Source organism: Acinonyx jubatus, chromosome B1 (assembly GCF_027475565.1).
Source record: "Acinonyx jubatus isolate Ajub_Pintada_27869175 chromosome B1, VMU_Ajub_asm_v1.0, whole genome shotgun sequence".
Classification (NCBI taxonomy): domain Eukaryota; kingdom Metazoa; phylum Chordata; class Mammalia; order Carnivora; family Felidae; genus Acinonyx; species Acinonyx jubatus.
This window is the reverse complement of record NC_069382.1, coordinates 79,166,275-79,187,821: the sequence shown is the minus strand read 5'-3', so window position 1 is coordinate 79,187,821 and position 21,547 is coordinate 79,166,275. Positions and strand designations below refer to the sequence as shown.

General features: G+C 42.3%; 1 long non-coding RNA gene across 1 annotated transcript; it reads right to left on the bottom strand.

Moving 5' to 3' along the window:
• Positions 1 to 1,268: 1,268 nt before the first annotated feature.
• Positions 1,269 to 18,858, bottom strand: LOC128314229 (uncharacterized). The gene is made up of 3 exons (XR_008295720.1): positions 18,667 to 18,858; positions 5,906 to 6,044; positions 1,269 to 1,642 (listed from the first exon to the last, which is right to left on the bottom strand). It is a non-coding gene; the product is annotated as an uncharacterized LOC128314229 (long non-coding RNA).
• Between the last annotated feature and the right edge of the window lie 2,689 nt (positions 18,859 to 21,547).

Sequence of the window (21,547 nt, the reverse complement as noted above, 5' to 3'; positions counted from 1 at the left end):
AACAGCTAAAGGAATTTGGGAGACATGTGCAAGGTTCAGTAGGCGTTTGGGGCAAGTAAAGGCATTCGAATAAAATCTACATCAGCAAGGGGGAGGAATTAAAGCCTGATGTGCAGCTGGGTTTCGTCATGGAGTAGAGCTGAGGAAGACCACATTCACGGAGGTGAAGCAGAATTGTGGACTTGTGGCAGCTGACCTTTCCTGGGAGTGTTTTGAATTAAATTCAATAAACATAGCTGGGGCAAACCCTGTGCACAGCTACGGGTACTGCCGAAGCTCTGGGCCGGTGATGCCGAATGCACTGCCTTTGGGGCCCTATGTCAATGGTGAGCTGTTGTGAGGACCACTCACACCACCTGGGTGTGACATTCGAGAATTCTTCCTGCAGTTGTTAAATACAGGCATAATTAAAAACTAAATTCTATAAACTTGCCATTAAATACATTATTAAAAACAAAAGCAATAAATACTCTAAGCTAATCAATTCCTAAGTGTTCTGCTATGATCTATGTTCTTAAGGTTTACTTGTACCTATTGTATCTGTATGATGAAAATGTTACTTAACAATGTGCTGTATCTATTTATTCCAAGCTCTGTGCTTGATGACATTACGTTGGAAGCTTAAAATCAGCCATAGTAAGAATGTTTACACCATGAAAATCAACAAGTTCTACAAATTTGGACTTTTATTGATTTTTTTTTTCCAGAGAGCTGGTTGTTAAAATTTATCAGGACGCCAATGCTTGAAATTCACAAACACCAAGCTTTCACGTTCTGTGATAAAGTGAGCAGCTCCCTCCCATCCCCTTTTGTGTTATTCTGCATTTTTTCAAAGTTGAGCTCTGCTTTGGGTGTCCACAGTCTCAAAAGAACTGTGGGAAAGGCCTTCTCTGTCTTTTTGTCCCTCCCAAGGACTCAGGCACAGGGATGATGTTAAAATGGAACATGGAGAGGGAAGGACACCAAACTGGATGAAGAGCTCCCTCCTTCTGAGCCTAAGGGGTTGTCACTGACCCACACCAGGTGCCTATCTCCTCTTTTAGAGTGAGTTCTTCCCCAAGATGCTCCTCAATCCATCGTGTTCATGCACACTGCCACCAGTCCTGCTTAGCCTCGAAGCTCCGAGACTACAGGTGAAGTGAAGCAGGCTGCAGTGATGCCAATGAGAACTGGAAAAGAAAAGAATACAAAACAAAACAAGATACGTCTGAACGAGGAGGACTCTCATAGTCCTCCTCATATGTCTCATAGTTACAGGTGATGAAAGAGATGATCAAGTGAAAGATGAGACAGTTTAACATTCCTTGGCCACACTGGGTTCCATACCAGGAACTATCAGAATTGCAAAGAAGAATAAATTCTGTCAGGGACGTATGCCTGAGTGCAACATTTCAATTTACAATGCTAAGAATAAGGGGTGACAGTGATCAAAGTGTGGAAGTGATTGTATTGATTCAGAATGCCTCTCAGAGACTAAAATGCTTCTCAAAAACACAGTAGTACCATAGGGAGAGTTTAAATATCCATTTATTTTGATGATCTTTCTTTTGCTTCTTAGTACTTCTAGGGCATCAGACAATCAGACAGTGGAGGGTGCTGATCATGGACTCCTTGAAATACCCTCCTCGCTCAACTTTTGTATCTGTTACGGAGAGAAGGAGAGAGAGATTTACTTTAAGGAATGGGCTCACAGAATTGCGGGAACTAGCAAGTCTGAAATTTGTGAGACAGGCCAGCAGGCTGGAAACCCAGGCACAATTTCTTCCTTCCTTCCTTCTTTCCTTCCTTCCTTCCTTCCTTCCTTCCTTTCAATGTTTATTCATTTTTGAGAGGCAGACAGAGACAGAGTGTGAGTGGGGGAGGGGCAGAGAGAGAGGGAGACACAGAATCAGAAGCAGGTTCCAGGCTCCGAGCTGTCAGCACAGAGCCCGACGAGGGGCTCAAACTCACAAACCGCGTGATCACGACCTGAGCCCAAGTCGGACGCTTAATCGACAGAGCCACCCAGGCGCCCCTCTCAGGCACAATTTCTATGTTACAATCCTGAGGTGGAATTTCTTCTTCTTAAGGAAATCTCAGCCTTTGCTCTTAATGGTTTCAGCTGGTTGGACGAAGTCCACCCACATTATCAAAGGTAATCTCCTTTACCTAAAGGCAACTGATTATAAACAATAGATTAATCACATCCCCAGAATGCCTTCATCGCAACATCTAGACTACAGTTTGACTAGGCAACTGGGCACCGTAGCTACATTGACACAGAAAATTAACCATCACAGTTCTAAGCAGGGCCTCCTCCCAGGCTGTGGGGATTCTTCCCCACAAGTCCCTCTCCAGCTTCTTCTTCTGGCTACCTGTCAAATGTTGCTATTCTCTAGCATACATCTAAGTTTGGGGTACAGTCTCTAAGAGTTAAAAGAAATTTTATAATGTGTGAATAAAGATGGAATTGTCAAAGCCCTTAAGACATCTGAGTAAATTCTGAAATTTAAGACACGATTTTATTTGTTCGGAGGCAGTATAACAATAGCAATTTTCATTGGGATGGAAAATTAAAATAAAGAAGAATCAAAATAAGCACTGTTTTTGCTCCTTCAACTCTGTGGCCATGACATATCTAGATTCCCCAAAGTGTCATCTTTAGCACTCTTCCCTTACCACTCAACATTATTTCTTTGGGGATCTCATCCATGCCCAGCCTTCAAAGACACCAACATACCAATGTCTCCAGAATAATTTTCCAAGGACCATTAGGTCCCATGTTCAAATAAGTTTGAGAAATGCCAGCTGTACACCTCTTGTTCCTGGAGATTTGCAGTACACTTCGTCAAACTAAAGGCTCTGTGAAGTCCCGCAGTATGAGGGAAATGCTGTCCTAAATCTATATTCTGAGCCTAGGCCCCTTTCTTCAGTTTCAGAATGCTGCTTCCAAGCACTTACTGTTTATTACACTGAGCTGTCCTGTGGCAATTCAAACTCAATGTGATCAAAACTGACATCATTTTGTCTGACCCAAAGCTTCTCCTCCTGTGTCCCTTTTCTCCTATAATTTTTATCTCTTTCCATAGTTGATGCTTCAGTTGTCAAAAGCAATGACCTGGGAGAGCACATAGATTTTTTCTCTCCCCTCATTGCTCCCCATTTACCAGTTTACTTACTTAGATCTGTCGAATCTACCTACTTAGAATGTCTCATGGGCTCCCTCCTCTCCACCCACCATTTTTCCTCTATCTGTGACAGTAATCTCACCACTTTCATTGCTTGCGGAAGGATGGTCTTAAAACACAGAATGACGACATTTCTCTCATGATCAACACCCATGCTCCTTGTTGACTCTAGAGAATGTCACACTCTCATCTTGGATGGTGTTGCACGTTTATTTTTTTTATTTTTATTGTGTAAAAGTTCATTTATTTATTTTGAGAGAGAGAAAGAAAGAGCATACAAGTAGGGGGGAGGGACAGAGAGAGAGGGAGAGAGAATCCCAAGCAGGCCCTGCACTGTCAGCTTGGAGCCGCCCGCCTCAGAGCTCGATCTTACAAATTGCACCATCATGACCTGAGCTGGAATCAAGGGTCACTTAACTAACTGAGCCACCCAGGTCCCCCATGGTGGGGGAGTTTAAGATGAAGTTTAAGTTTAAGTTTAAGATGAAGGGCTAACATTTCCTTAGTTCCTTCTGAGTGATTTAAAGACAACTCCTCTGCCTTCCTTGTACGTATGAATATGTCTCGTTTGGATTTGAAAAGGCATCGACAGTGTTAAAGTGACCTTTGGGAAGCAAAAACGTGGAGGGCGTTATTATTTATTTATTTTTTTAATTCGAGTATAGTTGACACACGATGTTATATTAGTCTCAGGTGTACAATAGAGTGAGTCAGCAAGTCGAAACTTATGCTCTCTGTAAGTGTAGCTACTGTCTATCACCATGCAGTGTTATTACAATATCACTGACTATATTTCCTATGCTCCGCCTTTTATTCCTGTGACTTATTCATTCCACAACTGGAAGCCTGTAACACAGTAGAGGGTTTTCTTTGTTTGTTTGTTTGTCACTGGTGTCTGACCACAGAAAACTGAGAGCTGTTTAGGGAATCACTGGATCAAATAGTCTGAATCAGGCTCTTAATTGACTTGGGAAAATGGAATACCTAACGCCAAAGCTATGTTGAGCCTTCACACATATTAGAAAAAATTTGACTGCTGTTTAAGAAAGTGATGTTTTAAAATTTTTCTAATGATACAAGTTGTTAAATATGGGGAAAAAAAGCATGTTTCAACTTAAAAGTTCCCCTTTACACCCTCAAGTGTTGCAATGAATACACGTTTCTGTCCAAGGAAACAAAAATTCTGCAAGAATACTCCCAAACTATTAAAAGAGTTTATCTCTGGGGAGGCTAAATTGGTCGTTTTTGTATTCTTGTATCTGCTCACTTGTGTTTTCTAACATGTCGACAATGAATATGAATTATTTTTGTCATAAGAAAAAAAAACTGTGGGCTTTTAAAAAGTCCTTTAAAAAATCCTGGCAGCTTACTATACTGACCAATCTTAGCCTACTTACATCCAAGATGACCTCAATTTACCTTTCATGTCCCTAGGTTTTGTTTTTCTTCCAGAAAGCAGCATGTCAACTTAAAATAGTCAATAGTACACTTTCAGTGTCCGTGTGGTCTGGCATTTAACAAATTTTCAAGAAGAAGGTAGTACAACCCGATCATGATGACAGCCCTTCTAAGAAAACTCTGGCTCCTCTGTTTGAGTTTAAAAGTAAAAATTGCAATAGTTTAATCTCAAAATATATAAAGGATGCATGCTGAGAGGCATAAAAGTAATTTAAAGACCTCTTATCTAGGCTAAGACTGCTATTTCCTTGGATTTACTCATGTACCAATTCATTCCAACATCATAGATATTTTACCAATTCTGCATGGGTTCCCCCACCCCCCACCTTTTATTTACATAAGTGGTCTCATTAAGGCCGGAATGCTTAATGATTAACTTCCCAATTGTTTTCAAATAGATTTCAGGTTTAAGTGCCTAAAGCGTTAGTTTTTCTTTACAACTTTGAGTGGGTGGGCTGTATGTTTTTACTGATTTATTTTCATGCTTTTATTTAAAACGTGCTTTCTCTTTCAATATTCTAAAACAAAAGTAATTCTGAATATATTATACATGACTTTTAAGATCTTATCTTCACCCCAAGAATTTCAAAATTAATTAAGTTGCTACAATGCAACCGAGAACAAAGCCCACATATTTAATTCAATAATTGAATTATTAGACTCAATTGAATATCTTCTTATTTCATTATTTTGTTTAACAAATTGAATAAATTTTATAACACATGGCTTAAAAATTCCTGAAATAAGTCTTTAGGTCTTTTTTCCTCTAAAGGATCACAATAGAGAACTCTTTTACTTCTCCACGTAACACACACACTTAATATAGTTCTCTGGCATCTGATATCTTAGCACCCCAAAACTTCAATAAACACAGCAGTTTTAAAAATACAACTTAGGGAAATGTAGGGTTTGTTCTTAGGGGGTATCCAATAGAATACCAATAGAATATTCTTCAGTGATGGGAAAGTTCAGTCTGTGCTGTCCAACACTGCAGCCACCAGCCACGTGTGACTACTGAGCCCTTATGGTGTGGTTAGTGTGCCTAAGGAGCTGAATTTTAAATTTTGTTTAATTTTAACGAATTGAAATTTAAATAGACACATGTGGCTAGCTGCTATCGTATTGGACTGCACAGCCTTAGAGTTATAGTTGGTTGAATTATGTTCAGATAAAAGTATTCATGGATATTTGCCACTTAGTAATATTCCTTTTGCCCTAATAAAATCAATGTTGGGACTTGCCTGATTTCCCAAAAAGAGTAAATTAGCTGTTTTCATTACCTCTTTACTTCCAATTCGTCCCTGGCAGATGGTAGGAGATGAAGAGTTCCATCTATTTCCCTTGAGAACACATTGGCATTTCACTCCATCTCAGCAATTGTCTCCTGGAGCCCTAGGGACTCTACTGATGAGCCTCAGCCTGATTAAAAAATGAAGTCTTTTATTTTCTGCTTATAGGAGAACAATGAGCCAATAATAAAACTCTTATTTTCATATATGACTAAAGAGTATTTCCTTGAAATCTACTAGTAATTATTAGGGCCTACTTTTGAGGATCTAGGGGTGATAATTAATTATATTTCTGTCCCCACCTGTATCAGTTAGGGTTCCAACAGGAAACAGAAGTCACGCTCAAACTTACAATTAAGGAGAGTTTTGAAAAGGATACTTTACAAAGGTGTGGGCCATGGTAAAGGAAACCGGCAAGGTACGGTGCAGCATCCTAGGGTTAGCAACAGAGGTGAGCTGTCCCACTACTAGACCTGACAGGGCAAGGGGAGAAGGAAGTTTCTGGAACCATTTAAGAGTTGCTGTAGAAGATTGCTTGATAGGAGCTGTGGTCTTTGTTAAAGGAACAGCTAACCCTGGCAACCTTACTTTTATCTCATCCTCTGATCTCTTGGTGCATCCCATTGGCTAAATCAACTGGAAACTACAAAACAGGGAAAACTACAGATACAGTCTATAAAGACAGCCTTCCAGACCTCAAGCAGGCAAATAAACATGGGTAGGAGATCTAGAGAGGCAACAGAAAATACCCAACTACCCCTCCCAAATTTGGAACTAATTCAGAGCGGCACAGATGGTTCTAAATCAACCACAAGAGACCCTAGATGAATATAAAAACATCTGCTTTATTACTCATGAAAGCTAAGTTGAATAACAAGGCTTAGATGTGTGCATTGGACCTAATTTATGCATCTCCCCAGATTCTCTCAACCCTACCTGCTCTCACTGGGAAGCCCTGTCCACCAGTCCTGTCACCTAAGATAACCAACACCAGTTTCTAACACCATTAGCTATCAGGTTAAGGGCTGCCTCCAGGATGATTCAACATGCCTACCACTGCCAAGAGCTACAGGGGCTTGACCAATGAGGTCTGGAGGCTCTGAATCCTCCCACTTACTTCTGGACCCATGCAATGGGTCATGGAATATGGCTTCCCCAGCAGCTTCCTAGGAAGTAGAGTGACTAAGTGACAGAACCCACAAGTGTAGGGGTTACCACTTCATCTGGCAAATGTTGACCAATGAAAGACAAGAGACCATATGGGGGTGACGAACTAGCAAATAAATTTTTCTTTCTTCTCCTCAGTAGACTATTCTGAGGCAGTTTCCCCAAATACCTATTTGGAGACTGAAATAGTCAAACAACTGGCTGTGTTTTTTTCTGTGAAACTCTAGACATCTCAGTAATACACCATCTTATATATGCTGTTTCTTTTCTCTTGCCTGTGGATTGCTGTAGATTAAATATGGCTGCAAATTTTTTGCTACTTTTTCCACTGAGAAGTAGAGCCTAGTTTTTCCTTCCCTTGAATCTACACTGGTCTTAAGGGCCTTACTTGAACAATAGAGTGTAGCGGACATTCTTACATTTCTGAGGCAAGGTCATAAGAAGCCTTGAAACTTCTGTCCGGTTCTCCTGGAATTATTTTTCTTGGGATGCACTCTCTGGATACTGACCCATGATCTGAGAGAAGCCCAAGCCACATGGAGAGTCCTTGTGGCAATAGCCCCAGCCGAGCTTCCAGCCAAGAGCCAGCATCAATTACTAGTGATCTTGGACCAGGTGCTACATATGAGTGAAGAAGCCATCTTCGTAGTAGATCTTCTATCCCAGCCATCATAACTGATGCCCCATGGATCAGAGATGAACCACTCAGCTGAGTCCTTCCTGGATTCCTGACTCACAGAATTGAAGGCAAAATAAAATGGTAATTTTAAGCCACTGTATTCTCAGGTAGTTGTTACACAGCAGTAGAAAACTAGAACACTCCCCACAATGGGCTAGTCTCAGAAGTTGTTTCCTAATAGTTTGTGTGGATACTTCTCACATGATGAAGCAATTGCCTGTGTTTTCCTATGAAGCTGTGGCCAGTTTAGTAATGGACCACCTTGTATTTGCTGTCCCTCTTTCCCTGCGTTATTTCCCTTTTTCATGACTCTGGCTGCCCTGGGATTACATGACTGATAAATAAGGCATTAGCATACACACTGCCTCAGATTTTGTTTACTAAGAAAGTTAGTAGAATTGTTCTAGAAAGGAGACTGTCAGAATCAGATTTTGGATTTGATTTAGGATTTGATTGTCTGAAAGCAATCAGGTAAGTGAGGTGGTGATAGTCCTGAGAAGTGGCTTAGCCTGAGAAGTTGCTAGCTTTTTTCACCTGTGGTTTCACCTGTGTACATCCCTGCGATGTACACGTAGAGGGCAAGACTTTGGAAAATCATGGAGCTACCACATCCACTCCAAGGGGCAACAACTGTGGTGTAGATGTGGCTGTTGTGAGGCATTTGAAGCCTTGCTAAAAGAAAATAATAGACTCAGGTCATCTAATTATCAACTTAAGTCATGCTCTGAAAGCCAGAGGACCTCATAGCAGCATTAAATGAGGCTTTCGTCTCCTGCAACTGAAAAGCATATGCACTTACAATTTGTTCAGGGTGACAGAGTTGTAAAAGAAACTTGATGTGCAGCCTCAACAGGCCTTGTAGGTCAAATTCAGGGTCTTGATAGGGAAAGAGTGGGAAATTGAAACCTGGAGTGGAGATATTTGTGTAGACAAGCTTGAATCTTCCTGGATGGCAGAAACAGCCTTGTTGTGGATGAAGGACCACCTTTTGCCTGGAAAGCATCAATGATCTCACTTGAAGTAGATGCCTCCCAAAATGATGCTTGTTCTCAAGATTTCCTCAAAATCCATTCCCCTCATGGCCCCCAAGCAAATATAAAGAGAAGTACAAGCTGTGCCAGGGAAGAAGTAAACTACTTCCCAAAGGAAATGTTGCACCTGACAAAATGTGCAGGCAGGAACTGTGGAAACACTGTGGGTGTGAATCTTGAGGTTATTAGATGGGAGGAGGCAGGCAGAAGCTGGATAGGTGAGAGCCGATTGACATGGGCACTTACCCATGACTCAGGATTCAGTGTTCTGACAAGGATGCCTGGGGCTGGTCCTTACATGCTGCTGCAATGGCTCATTTAAGCCTAGTTTGCATGAAAGCCTAACATGAATGAGTAGAGATATTGGAAATTTCTTGACATAGTTTTGAGATAGGGGGTAGAAGTCTCAAAAGGTGGGTGTGTGAGAATGGATTCACTTTGTAAAACCTGCCACTTATGTTTCCCAGAAGGACTCCTCTCATGATGCAGTTGAGGATTGCTGTGAAGAAACAGCGGTGGTGGTTGTGGTAGGGCACCAGTATCTTTGGGAAGCTCAGTGGTGGCTGTCCTCTGTAGGCTAGGTTCACAGTGGGAAATGTTACCATGGAATTGGGCCCCCTCTTATCCATGGTGTTAAAAAAAAAATGTCTGGACTGTCAAAAACTGGGTGGCAGCCCTTAACCACCAAAGGAAAGAGAGACCTCATTAAGAGCTGCAATGCCCCAGTATGAACAAGGCTGCCTACTTTCAGGAACGTATGGCAATGGGAAACTGTCTAGGGGGATAATTGATTTGAATAATTAAAAAAATCAAAAGCTGTTGAGCAAAAGGCTATCACTGTCTGCCATGATGGAGAATTGCACTCTATATTGAGTTTCCAGATCTAAGCCAGTTAACAAACCCAGAACCCATTGATTGCAGGAGATGCTGGATCTCCTTAGGAAGGACCCTATAATTCCACTGTAAGTATATGCAGTAATTATTCCTCTGATCCTTCCCCAGAGGGAAACTGAAGCAATTTGCCAGGGTAACTATACACTAGGGAAAGAGTCAAACCTCGACTTTTCAAAGACTATTAGTTACAGTGTATGAGATGATACCGATATCAGGAGGTCTGAAACACCTGCACAGTCCCCTGGCTAGAACAGAGGCTTATGGAGACCAAGCCCACCTAACCGTGGGTTCAGTGGTTTTGGATACCCCCTTTGCGATTATTTCCATGGTTCTCAAATGCATTATCAGGACAGATATACTTAGATTCCGGCAGCACCCTCAAATCGATTACCTGTCCTGTAAAGGAAGGGTCATTGTGGTAAGATGGGCTAAATGCAGGATTTCTCAGTCTCAGCACTATTGACATTTTGATCCCGACATTTCTTCACTGTGGGGGCTTTTCTGGGCATTGTAGGATGTTTAATAGCATCCCTGCCACCACCAAACCCACTGGATGCCAGTAACACCTTTTTGTTATGACAACCAAAAATGTTTCCAGACATTGCTAAATGTGCCCTAGGGCAAAATCACTAACGATTGAGAACCACTGGGCACGTCGAAGTCCCTGAAACTCCTGCGCCTTTTGCGAATTACAGAAGTAATGTCACGATCCTTGAAGAACTACAGAGATTGACACCAGCATCAAAGATGGAGGGGTTACCATAATATTCTCTTGGATTCTTCTCTTTGGCTACTGTAAGAATTAAGAGGGATCATAGAGCCTGATAGTGAACCATTACCAATTTAACCAAACGATAGACTTAGGCACAGCTACTGTACCAGATGTGGTACCTTTACTATTGCCACCAAGCCTCTAACACTTGAGATATGACTATTGATTTGGCAAAGATTTTCTTGTCCATAGCCAGCAGCAGAGAATGAAGGAAGTGGTGTACCTGTATGTGGCTGTGAAGAACTACGTAAGGACTGAGGTTTTATGTTATTTGCAAACTCACAAGTTGGCTGCCCACAGTTTTATGGATGTTAGCAGAAGACATGAGACTCCTGGGTCAGACACAAAGGACTTTACCACTCACTGAAAAAGCAGTAGCCAGAATTTCATATTCATTTGCATTGGTTCCCCACACCTTCTAAGCCTCACAGTGTGGGGAGTGAAGGAGATGACACAAATGGGCGGAGATGGATGCCGATTCACTCAGTTGGTTGCCTTACAGGAAAGGAACACTGAGCTTGGGAAATTTGTTTTTATTGTAGGGCTCCTCTTTGCCTGGGAGAAGATATTGCCTCATCCCTCAAGGCTGCTCACTATAATCATAACCCTGAGAAATGGCCGGGACAGACTGGCCATGGCTTTGTGTTCTTGGCACACCCAGAAACCGTATGCAGGGGTATTTGTAGATCATGGCAGGTTTCCTCTCCCAACAGTGGCAAGGACACTTTTACAGTCTTGCCTTAGAGCTGTGTCAGCTCTCTTCCTGTCTGTCATAATCTACTGTCATTGGGATGACGACTACCTTTACATTGCACAGAACATCATGCTGGTCCACAATATCAGTAAGACCATGCTTATGAAACATAATCAGTAGGAGACTGCACAAGCCCTAGGTACCTAATAAGTCACATGTGTGCCGGAAGGTGGAAGATTAATTCCACAGAAATTCAGGGTCTCCACGTTGGTGAAGTTTTTAGGGGTCCAGTTGCCTAAGGCATACCAGAGCCACCCCTCTAAAGCAAAGGAAAAATTGTTGCCCTTTGTACCTCCTACCCTTAGGAGGTACTATGTACTTTGGCCCTCTTTGGATTTTGGAGGCAGCTATTTCTCTTGAGAGTATTTCTCCCCGATGAGCTCAGTATTATCAGATTCATGAGTCTCAAAATTGGGCAGAAACATTATCTGATGAAAATGGTACGGTCAGGATCAGGCTCTAGTTGACATAGAAAGCCCACCAAAATTATAATAGGCGGCTTAGACCTTATGTAACCTACCTCTGTTGCACCAATGGCTCTCCCTTAACGCTCCTGGGGATGTGAGCTACAACCAGCTCATGGAAGAAGAAGGGACTTGGGCCTGATTCACAGAGTCTGGCTTCCTGAAGCCACGGTTGTTCCCTCTGTTTCTGAATGCAACCGCCTTGTGGCCCTGCACAGGATGTGCTGTCCTCCTCCACAGGCTGTGCACACCTGTGACCCATAAACTGCTGTCGGTCTCATCTGTCCAGCACTGGGTGTCACGTGTTCAGCCATCCCCACACCTCTAGGATGAGAATCTCTTCCTCTTCAACAGGGTGAGAAGAGGTGATTAAAACAGGGTTGGCCCCACCCTCTGCAAACTTAGGTTATACTGGAATAGAGGTCTTTGTTCTAGGAAATTAGGGTCCTGGTTCAGAGAGAACAGTGAGGGTTCCACAAAACTATGAGCTGCAACAACCCGTGGCCATGTTGGGTTTCTCATGCTAGTGGAGCCGCAGGAAAAATAAATAAATAAATAAAGGAAAGAAAAAAAGAAGGATGGGGGAGGGGGGAATGGAATAGCTATACTGGCTGGTATAATCCACCCCGATTATTAAGAGAAGCTAGGGTTGCTATTGTACCTTAGAAGCATCTTTCAAATATGTCTAGGATAAGCCCATGGCTGCCTGTCTTATGGGCAACTTGCCCACTCTTAACATTCCCAGGGGTCTTGTCTTCCCAGGTTGAGACTTCTGCTCTGATACTACCTTCATCATGAGCAGCAAAATGAAAGCCACAGCAACTTTGGTCCCTACAACCAAACGGATGGAACCCACTGAGAATCTGACTGCTCCTACCCAGTGGGAATCTGACTTCCCCACAGGTTGCCTGGAAGAGTGGGTGATACAACCCAGAAATGTAAGGGACAAACTTACAATGAGACACACACGTAAGGGGCACCTGGGACAAACTTTGAACAATGAGAGACAGTATACAGTATCTAATTCTTCTCCCTTCTCCCACCAAAGAACTTTTTGAGATGGTGGATCCACACAGCTTGTGGCAGGTGACACGGTAATTGGCTGTGTTTTAACTGTTGTGTGAAGCTGTAGTCAGCTTAGTAATATACCACTTCATATTTGTTCTTCATTTTCTTCCTTGTGTGTTTTCTCTGATCCCAGTTGCCTTGGAATTGCACCCCTTCCCAATAAAATTTAGCATGTAGGTCTCCTCTCAGATTCCATTTTTCTAAAGAGCTTATGCTAAAACAGTATGCAGTAACAGGGGCGCCTGGGTGGCTCAGTCGGTTAAGCATCCAACTTCAGCTCAGGTCATGATCTCACAGTTTGTGAGTTCAAGCCCCACGTCGGGCTCTCTGGTGACAGCTCGGAGCCTGGAGCCTGCTTCAGATACTGTGTCTCCTTCTCTCTGCCCCTCCCCGACTTGTGCTCTATCTCTGTCTCTCAAAAATAAATAAATGCTAAAAAAAATAATAAAAAAAACCCAGTATAGAATAACAATAGGTTTCTGAATATTTCTACCAGAATAAAATTTACCCTCCTCCTCCAGTAAAAGGCAGAAGTGGAAAAACATGGTACTGACAATGGAGCCAGACCACTTTTTGCATGGTGGAGAAACATAGGACAGGATAAGAAATGGTGTTGTCAGAGATGCTTAATTCTTTCTCCCAAGTTCACCAATCTAATCATTACTTCTCCTCCCACTGGGAAATGTAAGCAAGGGGTGATAAAAGCCCAGGAAGTATTCTATTTTACATTGCCTGAAGGTTGTATGAAGTCAGGAGAATTGATTCTCCTTCCACCATGGTGACTAATGAGTAGCATTTATACCTTTTGAAATTTTCCCACAGTGTTTAGATATTCTGTTCTTTCTTTTTCACTATTTTTTCACCTTGTTATTTCTGTTTTAGAAGTCTTTATTCATCAATCTTCAAGTTCACTGATTCTTTCCTTGGCTGTGTCCAGTCTATCACTAAGCATTCTTCATGTTTGTTACAATATTTTTGATTTGTAACATTTCCTTTCCATACTTCTTAGAATTTCCCTCTCTCTCTCCTTACATTCCCCATCTGTTCTTGCATGTTGCCCACTTTTTCCACTGGAGCCCTTAGCATAATACTCATTATTGTTCTAAATTCCTGCTCTGATAATTCCAAAGTCTCTGCCATATCTGAGTGTGGATCTTATGCTGGTTTTATCTTTTCAAGGTGTGATTTTTGTCTTTTACTATGTCTTATAAGTTTTTGTTGACAGGAGGACATGATGTACTAGATAAAGAGAAGGAAGTAAAGAGGGCTTTAGTATAAAGTTTTATATTTATCTGGCTTGGACTTAGGATATGTTTACTGTTTCCTGTAGCTGTAGGTGTCAGAGACTAAAATTTCCTCTGCTGCTCTTGTTTTTGTCCCCTCTGCTGTTGTTGGGTTTCCCTAGAAACTTCTTCTTAAATAAAGCCTGAGATGTGCAGTTATTTCAGTTGTAATTCCCTGCTATTACACAGAAGACTTATTGATGTGTTGGTAAGAAGTGACAGAAGGAGAAGCATTCTATAGTCCTATGATTATGGCCTGTATTTTAGTGAGTCTATGCTCCTGGGCTATGACCTTCACAAATACTTCTCAGTTTGTTTTTGGCCTTGTTTTTTTTTTTCCCCCTCCTTCTTAGATGAGACAGAAAGGCTAGAAAGGGCTGTAGTTGAGTATTTCTCTTTCCCAAGCCAATCAGACACTGATAAAACCCATGTTGTTAGGCTTTTGTAAATTAGTCTCCTTGAAGATAGGCCTTATTATGGAGAACAGAGAGTTCCGGACTTCTGCAAAGTGGCTTCATTTACCATCCTCTTGCTTGAAGTATAGAGAGATTTTTCTCCAATCTTCATTGTAAGTACCTGGTAGATCTCCTTGGAGGTGAGACTCACAAAAGTGTCAAGGCCTCCTAAGATTGTTCCCCACCCTGGCATTTGTAACTCTCAAGCTTGTTCACATGGAGCTTTCAGTGACTAATTAATTACAGTTTAGGCTTTTTGGCCCCAGTACTTGTTTCCCCAGAGGTTTCTGCTCTGGTAAGCTGTGATTCTGTGTGTCCACCTGTCCATCTCTCCAACTCTGGGGACAGAGGTATGACCTCAGTTCTCTGATGGATCTGAGAACAGTTGTTGATATTCAGCTTGTTTGGCTTTTTTCTTGTTTTGTGGCTGGGTATGATGACTTCAAACCTTCTTACATGCTGGATCAGAAACCAGAGGTCAAGACTTTCTTTTGTTTGTCATTTACAGACAAAATTAGATTGTAATAGAATTTAATAAAGGTTTTGACTCAATATTTTACTAATAATGCTGCCTACCATGTCTTGCAATATTCCAAAATGTTGTGTATAAACATATGCAGATGATGACAAACAGAAAATGGAGCCAATAAGGCTTGAAAGGTAAGGGCTGGTATGGTATGGGGGCCATGAGGTCTTGTGCTCTGCTGCAGTGAGCCATGGTCCAAGTTTAAGAGCTCCTTTGGTATGTTATGACCTTGCTGCCTATGTTCCAAGGCTATTGCTTGTTTCCACATTTCCACTGAATCTTAAATCTCGCCCACCTATTGTCACACTTAGAACCTAAGAGATAACAACAAAAGATGCTCCAGCCATATGCACAGTCTTGAATATTGTGCCAAGATTCCAACCATATCTTTATTTCCTCTCCTACTCCAATAAAATATCAAGAAACCCTCATCTCTTTCCCTTAGAACAGAGGAAAGAGATGGCCTGAGAAATTTGCCTTGTGTGTTTTCTCTTAGCTTTCACCTGGCCTGCTCCCATCCCCTAGATCTAAAGGTAACTCCTGAGCAGAAGGCAATCCAAGTCCTACCAAGAAAGAGAAGGGAAATTATGCATTCCTCCAAAGGTCCAGCTTCTAATCCTTGATAAATGGGAAGTAGGGCATCCTTCTCCAGTGGGCTATTAGCGTCTGTATATACCGACTGCATCAGAATCAATTGCATTAAAATTGCACATGCCTGGGCTCCTGTCCAAATTTACCAAACCCAGATTTTTGCAATAATAATGCACTCCCCTGATCTTCTTGTGTGCATCACAATTTGAGAGCCACTGAGTTAGAACAGCACAGGGGTGGGAGGGCAAGAATGAGGGGTAGAAGTCATCATTAAAATTCGAATACAGATTTGTACCTATTTTTATGTCAGATTCACCAGGCAAGGATGATAGCCCGTGGTCCTATGGCCACATGTCATCTTTTAGAGCTTAAAGCATGATCCTCTGAGCAACCACGAATAAAAAGTAATTTCCATTATAAACTGCATATGTAAGGTAATTTTACAGATTCTGAAGTCTTACAAATGAGATTTTAATACAAGACACATGACTAATATGGATTCTTATCTGTTTTTTTATGTCTATTTTTGAGAGAGAGAGAGAGCGCGCGCGCGCGCGCGCGCACGCGCAAACGAGTGGGGGAGGGGCAGAGACAGAGAGAGACAGAGGATTTGAAGCAGATTCCCTCCTTGCAGGACTCAAACTCACCAAGTGAGAGATCATGACCCTAACTGAAGTCAGAAGCTTAACTGACTGAGCCACCTGAGGCACCTCGATTTTTATCTGTTTTTAATAATATTACTAGTAGTGATAGGAGCTATCATTTATTGAGTGCTTAACCCTGCTTTTGACATGGTTGTAAGTGGTTTTCATTGATTAGCTCAATCAATTTTTACAGAAATCATGTGAGGTAAGTAAAATGATTATTCCCATTTCACATATGATGAGACTGAGGCCTAAAAAAATTAGGTAACTTTTCCAAATCCTATAACTTGTAAATAGCAGAGATAGAACACAGACCAAGACTGCCTGCTTAAGCTCATAACCACTGTCTCACTGCAGTAAAATTAATTAGATAATAACATATTTTTTAAAAAATTACAGTCCTTTGTGATATTGGTCAATTCTGACCCTTGTCTCTGCTGTTTGGCTCCTTAAACACCATAAATCTTTGATACTTAATTTTGAGTGTGTAGATGGCTGAATGTGCCTACATTTAATTAAAGAGAAGTACATTTAATTGCGCTGGCAAATTTTAAATGCTTGGCTATCCTCTGAGCTGGCAAAATCTTCTGTTCTTAGGTTAACCCTCACACTACCAGAAAATTTGCTTAATGAATGAAAGTTTGGTTGAATAGTGAGCGCCTACCCAGCCTTTGAGGATTAGGGTTTTCGAGGAGAAGCAAGCAGCAGCCTCATTCTCTGATGTAGCAGAGGGTGTTTTTGGAATTTCCTGGGAAACTCAGGTGGCCCTTTCCCGCCCTTCCCAGGGACATGGGATCTAGCCATTTGGCAGTTCCTTGGATATTTGATAGAAACCCTCCGTGATCAGTCGGGAGTGGGTGGCAGTTCTAATTAGGGAGCTTAGGCCAAGGACATTTGAATATCAGCCTCTGAGAATTTAAAGCTCCTTTCAAAACCACACAAAACTATACAAAACGCTAAACCTTTCACAAAAGACCACAAGTTTCCAGCATTTGCTTGCTGCCTGCCATTTCTCCAGGCACGGTAATCATGCACCCTGCTAAAGGTGGCTGTCAATATCACTTTCAAGCTCTGAGACCCATTCAGGGTTCTATGGATTACGAAGAGAAAAGAAGTTGGTCCACAGGCAATCCCACTTTTATTTTAACACTCCCTGGCGGATGTTCATTTCCCTTCCAGCTTCCTTCCTCACCTTTTCCCTTCTCAAGGTCAGCCCTGTCTTGATGGCACCTGGCTTCAACCTGCTGCGGCTAATGCACACCCACAATAGGCTTATGACCACAACCTCACACTGAGCCCTCCCACCTCAGTCGGCAGAGTCCCTTCTTTTCTGTCTCATTTGTGACCTTTCTCTGGGTTAGAAGGTCTTTGCTGCAGCAGCCAGGTCAGCCTCGTTATGGTGATTGTACTGCAGAAAGCGGCTTGTCCCTTGTTAGAAGTGACATCACTGTACATTAAAGACATCATATCTCCTTTCATATTAAAATGCCTGTCAGCTCTCCTGCTCAAAGGTTGTAAATCTGCCAGAGGAGACTGAGCTTGGGGAGTTTTCATTATGAAAATAGGAAGATAAACACTCTGTTTTACTGTCAAAGGGAAAGAAGTGGACTCCTGGTAATGACATTACTTTAAAAAATAAATATACATTTTATTAACTGAGTGTTATATAAGCAAATTTTTAAAAGATAGCTTTTTTTTTTTTTAAAAAAGTTTTTAAAACCCAGGTTTAAAAAGCAGGCTGGCATAGCTCAGATAGGAAACACAGCTGGAGAAAGATTTATTAATGCATGCATTTCACACTGGCTCTTATAGTAAATCATTAGACATTTTCAATGATTTTAGCACTTCATTTTTACTTGTCTAGTCTAAGAAGTGACAAAAGAATACTTAACCCACAATTCACCTTTAATTCACAAATGAAGTAGCCTTTGTGTCAGATTGAAACTCTTTCTTAACATTAAAAAAAAATTTTTTTTAATGTTTACTTATTTTTAAGAGAGAGAGACAGAGTGTGAGAGGGGGAGGGGCAGAGAGAGAGGGAGACATAGAATCTGAAGCAGGCTGTAGGCCCCAAGCTGTCAGCACAGAGCACGACATGGGGCTTAAACTCACAGACCACGAGATCATGATCTGAGCCAAAGTCAGGCGCCCCTTTTCTGAACATTTTTGAAGACTGTCACCAAATCATCACTTGCTGGTGGAACTTGTCTGGCTGCCTGTCCCATACGTGTGTATAAGTAAGGGGAGTTTAAGGTGTCTTATTTGTAAGGTAGGGGTTCATTTCTACCTACCCACATAAAAATATAGAGAAATTACTGAGGGGTCTATAACTCTCCCCACATCCAAATGCCTTTGTGAGTCTTCAGGCTTTCTAGTTAACCCTTTCTAGCCACAGAAACATTTAGATTTGCTGGAATGTCTTACCATCAAAGATTGAATTAAATCCAATTACCATGAGTGAAAAAGACAAGCCTCCAGGGAGGTAGCTGGAACCCCGACATCCACCTGTAGCCCTGTGGGATGTGCTGTGTTCATAAGTCACAACTCCGGCCTTGTTCTCCCGGGCCTGCTCAGTGACCGTCTCAGGAGAGGAGGGATCTTAGGAGAGATTAGTCAACAATATTTGCAAATGCCAAGAAATAAAACTGAGCCAGGGAAAGCCTCTGTAGTTCCTTGTGAAGAATCCCCTTTGGCAATGTTGTGAGATAAGGAATCTGGGGACGCTCAACTATCAGCTATCTAGCGAGGCGCCATGATGGTTTGAGTTATCTCCTCCGCCTGAGAATATTAGACCATGTTACAAAAGTTAACAATTTAAAACTAATGGCAGTGTGTCGCAGCTGAGGATGCGTGCCTTAAGAACAAAATGCCAGTTCAGACTCCACCCCCCCACCTCCAAAAAATTACCCAAGTGGAGTCTGGGCCAGGGAACTGCGATTCCAAACGCACTCAAATCTTCCTTCTAAGCATCAAATCCAAAGAGGGAATCCCTGACTTAACACTCCTTCTGGATTTCACAGTTTGGCTTGGAGCTAAAATGCTTTTCTTTCTTGGTATGTACCAGCACTCTGCACCGACTGCGGGGGATGTTGGTTGCAGTTCCTTTCGAAGTCAGGATCATACTCACATAAAAGGGCCCAGCGCCTGAACCGCTTTGCACCACTGGCCCCGGAGTTGTTTCAGACCCCTTCAGGTCCCATGAGACCATTTAGCGTAGAGAAGCAGCGGAGACTCACTAACTGAAGTCACCAACCTACCCAGAAATGCAGTGTCCTTGGACTCCACAAGTTTAAAATCAATGAGAAGCTTTATAAAACAAATAAGAAGTAAGAAACTATACATCCCCAAGGCCATGAAGGAGTGACTTAGTTACTCTGAACTGGTTTCCCTTCTGGGGAACCTTTATCTTCTTTACCTACAACCCAGAAGTGGATTGAAACCTCCACTAGTCATTACTTGGCTCTCCAAACGTCTTCCTCCATCGGCCTTGTTTACTAAATGAAATCGCAGCTGAAAGGGGACAGGCCACCACAGTGGGCATCACTGCATGGGGAGGAGGTCCAGTTGTCTTTGCCCCGCTGCTCCCAGCCCTTCATTGCTGGCCTGCTGCCAGAGGCGAACATTTGGCTGGATATCCGTGACCCCATACAGAAACCACGGCACTGCTACAGTCAGCAACGTTGGATCTAGTTCATGTATGGGATAAAAAGCAGTTTTGCAATAAGGCTAATTTTTTTAGAAACAGAAAAAGTGTATCTTTCCCATGTAGCTGAAATTCTGTAGATAGCTTTAAAATCACGGGCATTGAGGCCAGGGTCCCAGGCTCAATTTCTACAAAGGCTGGTTCCAGAGTCATAAACTGTACCTCCCTCCTAGAGATACCTCTTCTAATGCACCATGTTATAGGTGTGTTTCATGCATCAGGATGGTGAGTTGCTGACAAATAAGAATGAATCAGCACACGTATTATTAGCTGTATATGAAGCATGAGTTTTAAAGCATGTTTTATGGAATGAAGACAGTTTTAAGAATGTGGCAGATTGTATTTTTCAAAGGGGGCAGCAACAAGATCTCCCATCCCACATGTTCTTACAATATGACTTTGAAACTCCTCCCATTGAGAAGGGGGGTTGATGGCTCCCTTCAAAGCAGAGGTTCTGACCAATAGAATATAGCGGAAGTGACTCTGTCACTTTTTTTTTTTTAACGTTTATTCATTTTTGAGAGAGCATGAGCGGGGTGGGGGGAGGGGGCAGAGAAAGAAAGGGAGACACAGAATCTGAAGCAGGCTCCAGGTTCTGAGCTGTCAGCATGGAGCTCAACGCGGGGCTCAAACTCATAAACCACGAGATCATGACCTGAGCCAAAGTCAGACACTTAGCCAACTGAGCCACCCAGGCGCCCCAACCCTCTGTCACTTGTGAGGCTGGGTCAAAGTCTTCCACTTTGTTCACTGGAACACTCACTCAGAAAGTCTTCACCCTGTAAATTGTCTGATTACTGAGGTTGCCATGCTGTGAGGAAGCACAACTAGCTCTGCAGAGACACCACAGGGAGTGGCCACATGACCACAACTAGAGAGATGCCTCGCCAGCCCCCAGCTGCATAAGCCCGCTGTCAAAGTAGCTCTGGCCACCATCTGACTGCAACCTTGGGAGACCTTGGGCGAGAAACTCCCAGGTCTGTCCCAAACTCTCATCCAATGACACTGTGAGAGATTACAGAATGATTTTTATTTAAGTAACTAGGTTGGGGGGTGATTTGTTATGAAACAATAGATAACTGGAAAGAAGTTAGCTATTGGGCCCATGTCTACTGCAATGCACGGGTTAGTATCTATGCAATTTAAAAGAAATTGAAGTGGTTAAGGAGCCTAGACTCTGGGTGTCAGCTGCCTTGGTTCAAATCCCAGATCCACAACCATGCGACCTTGGGCAAATTGCTTTCCTGAGCCTCAGTCAACTCGCTTATGGACTGGTGATAACAATTATAGTAATTCATAGGATTGCATGAAGATTAAATTAATTCACATTCATAAAATGCACACAACTGTATCTGACAAATAAGAAGTGTTACCAGGAGAATTCCAGTTATGTAGGGCCTGAGGCATATACAGTTTGATACCTCTCTCTTTTTTTTAGGTTTACTTATTTATTTTGAGAGAGAGAGAGAGAGAGAGAAAGAACGGGTGCATGCACACACACCAGTCTGGGAAGGGCAGAGAGAGACAGAGAAAGAGAATCCCAAGCAGGCTCTGTGATGTTAGTGTGGAGCCTGACTTGGGGCTGGGTCTCGCAAACCGTGA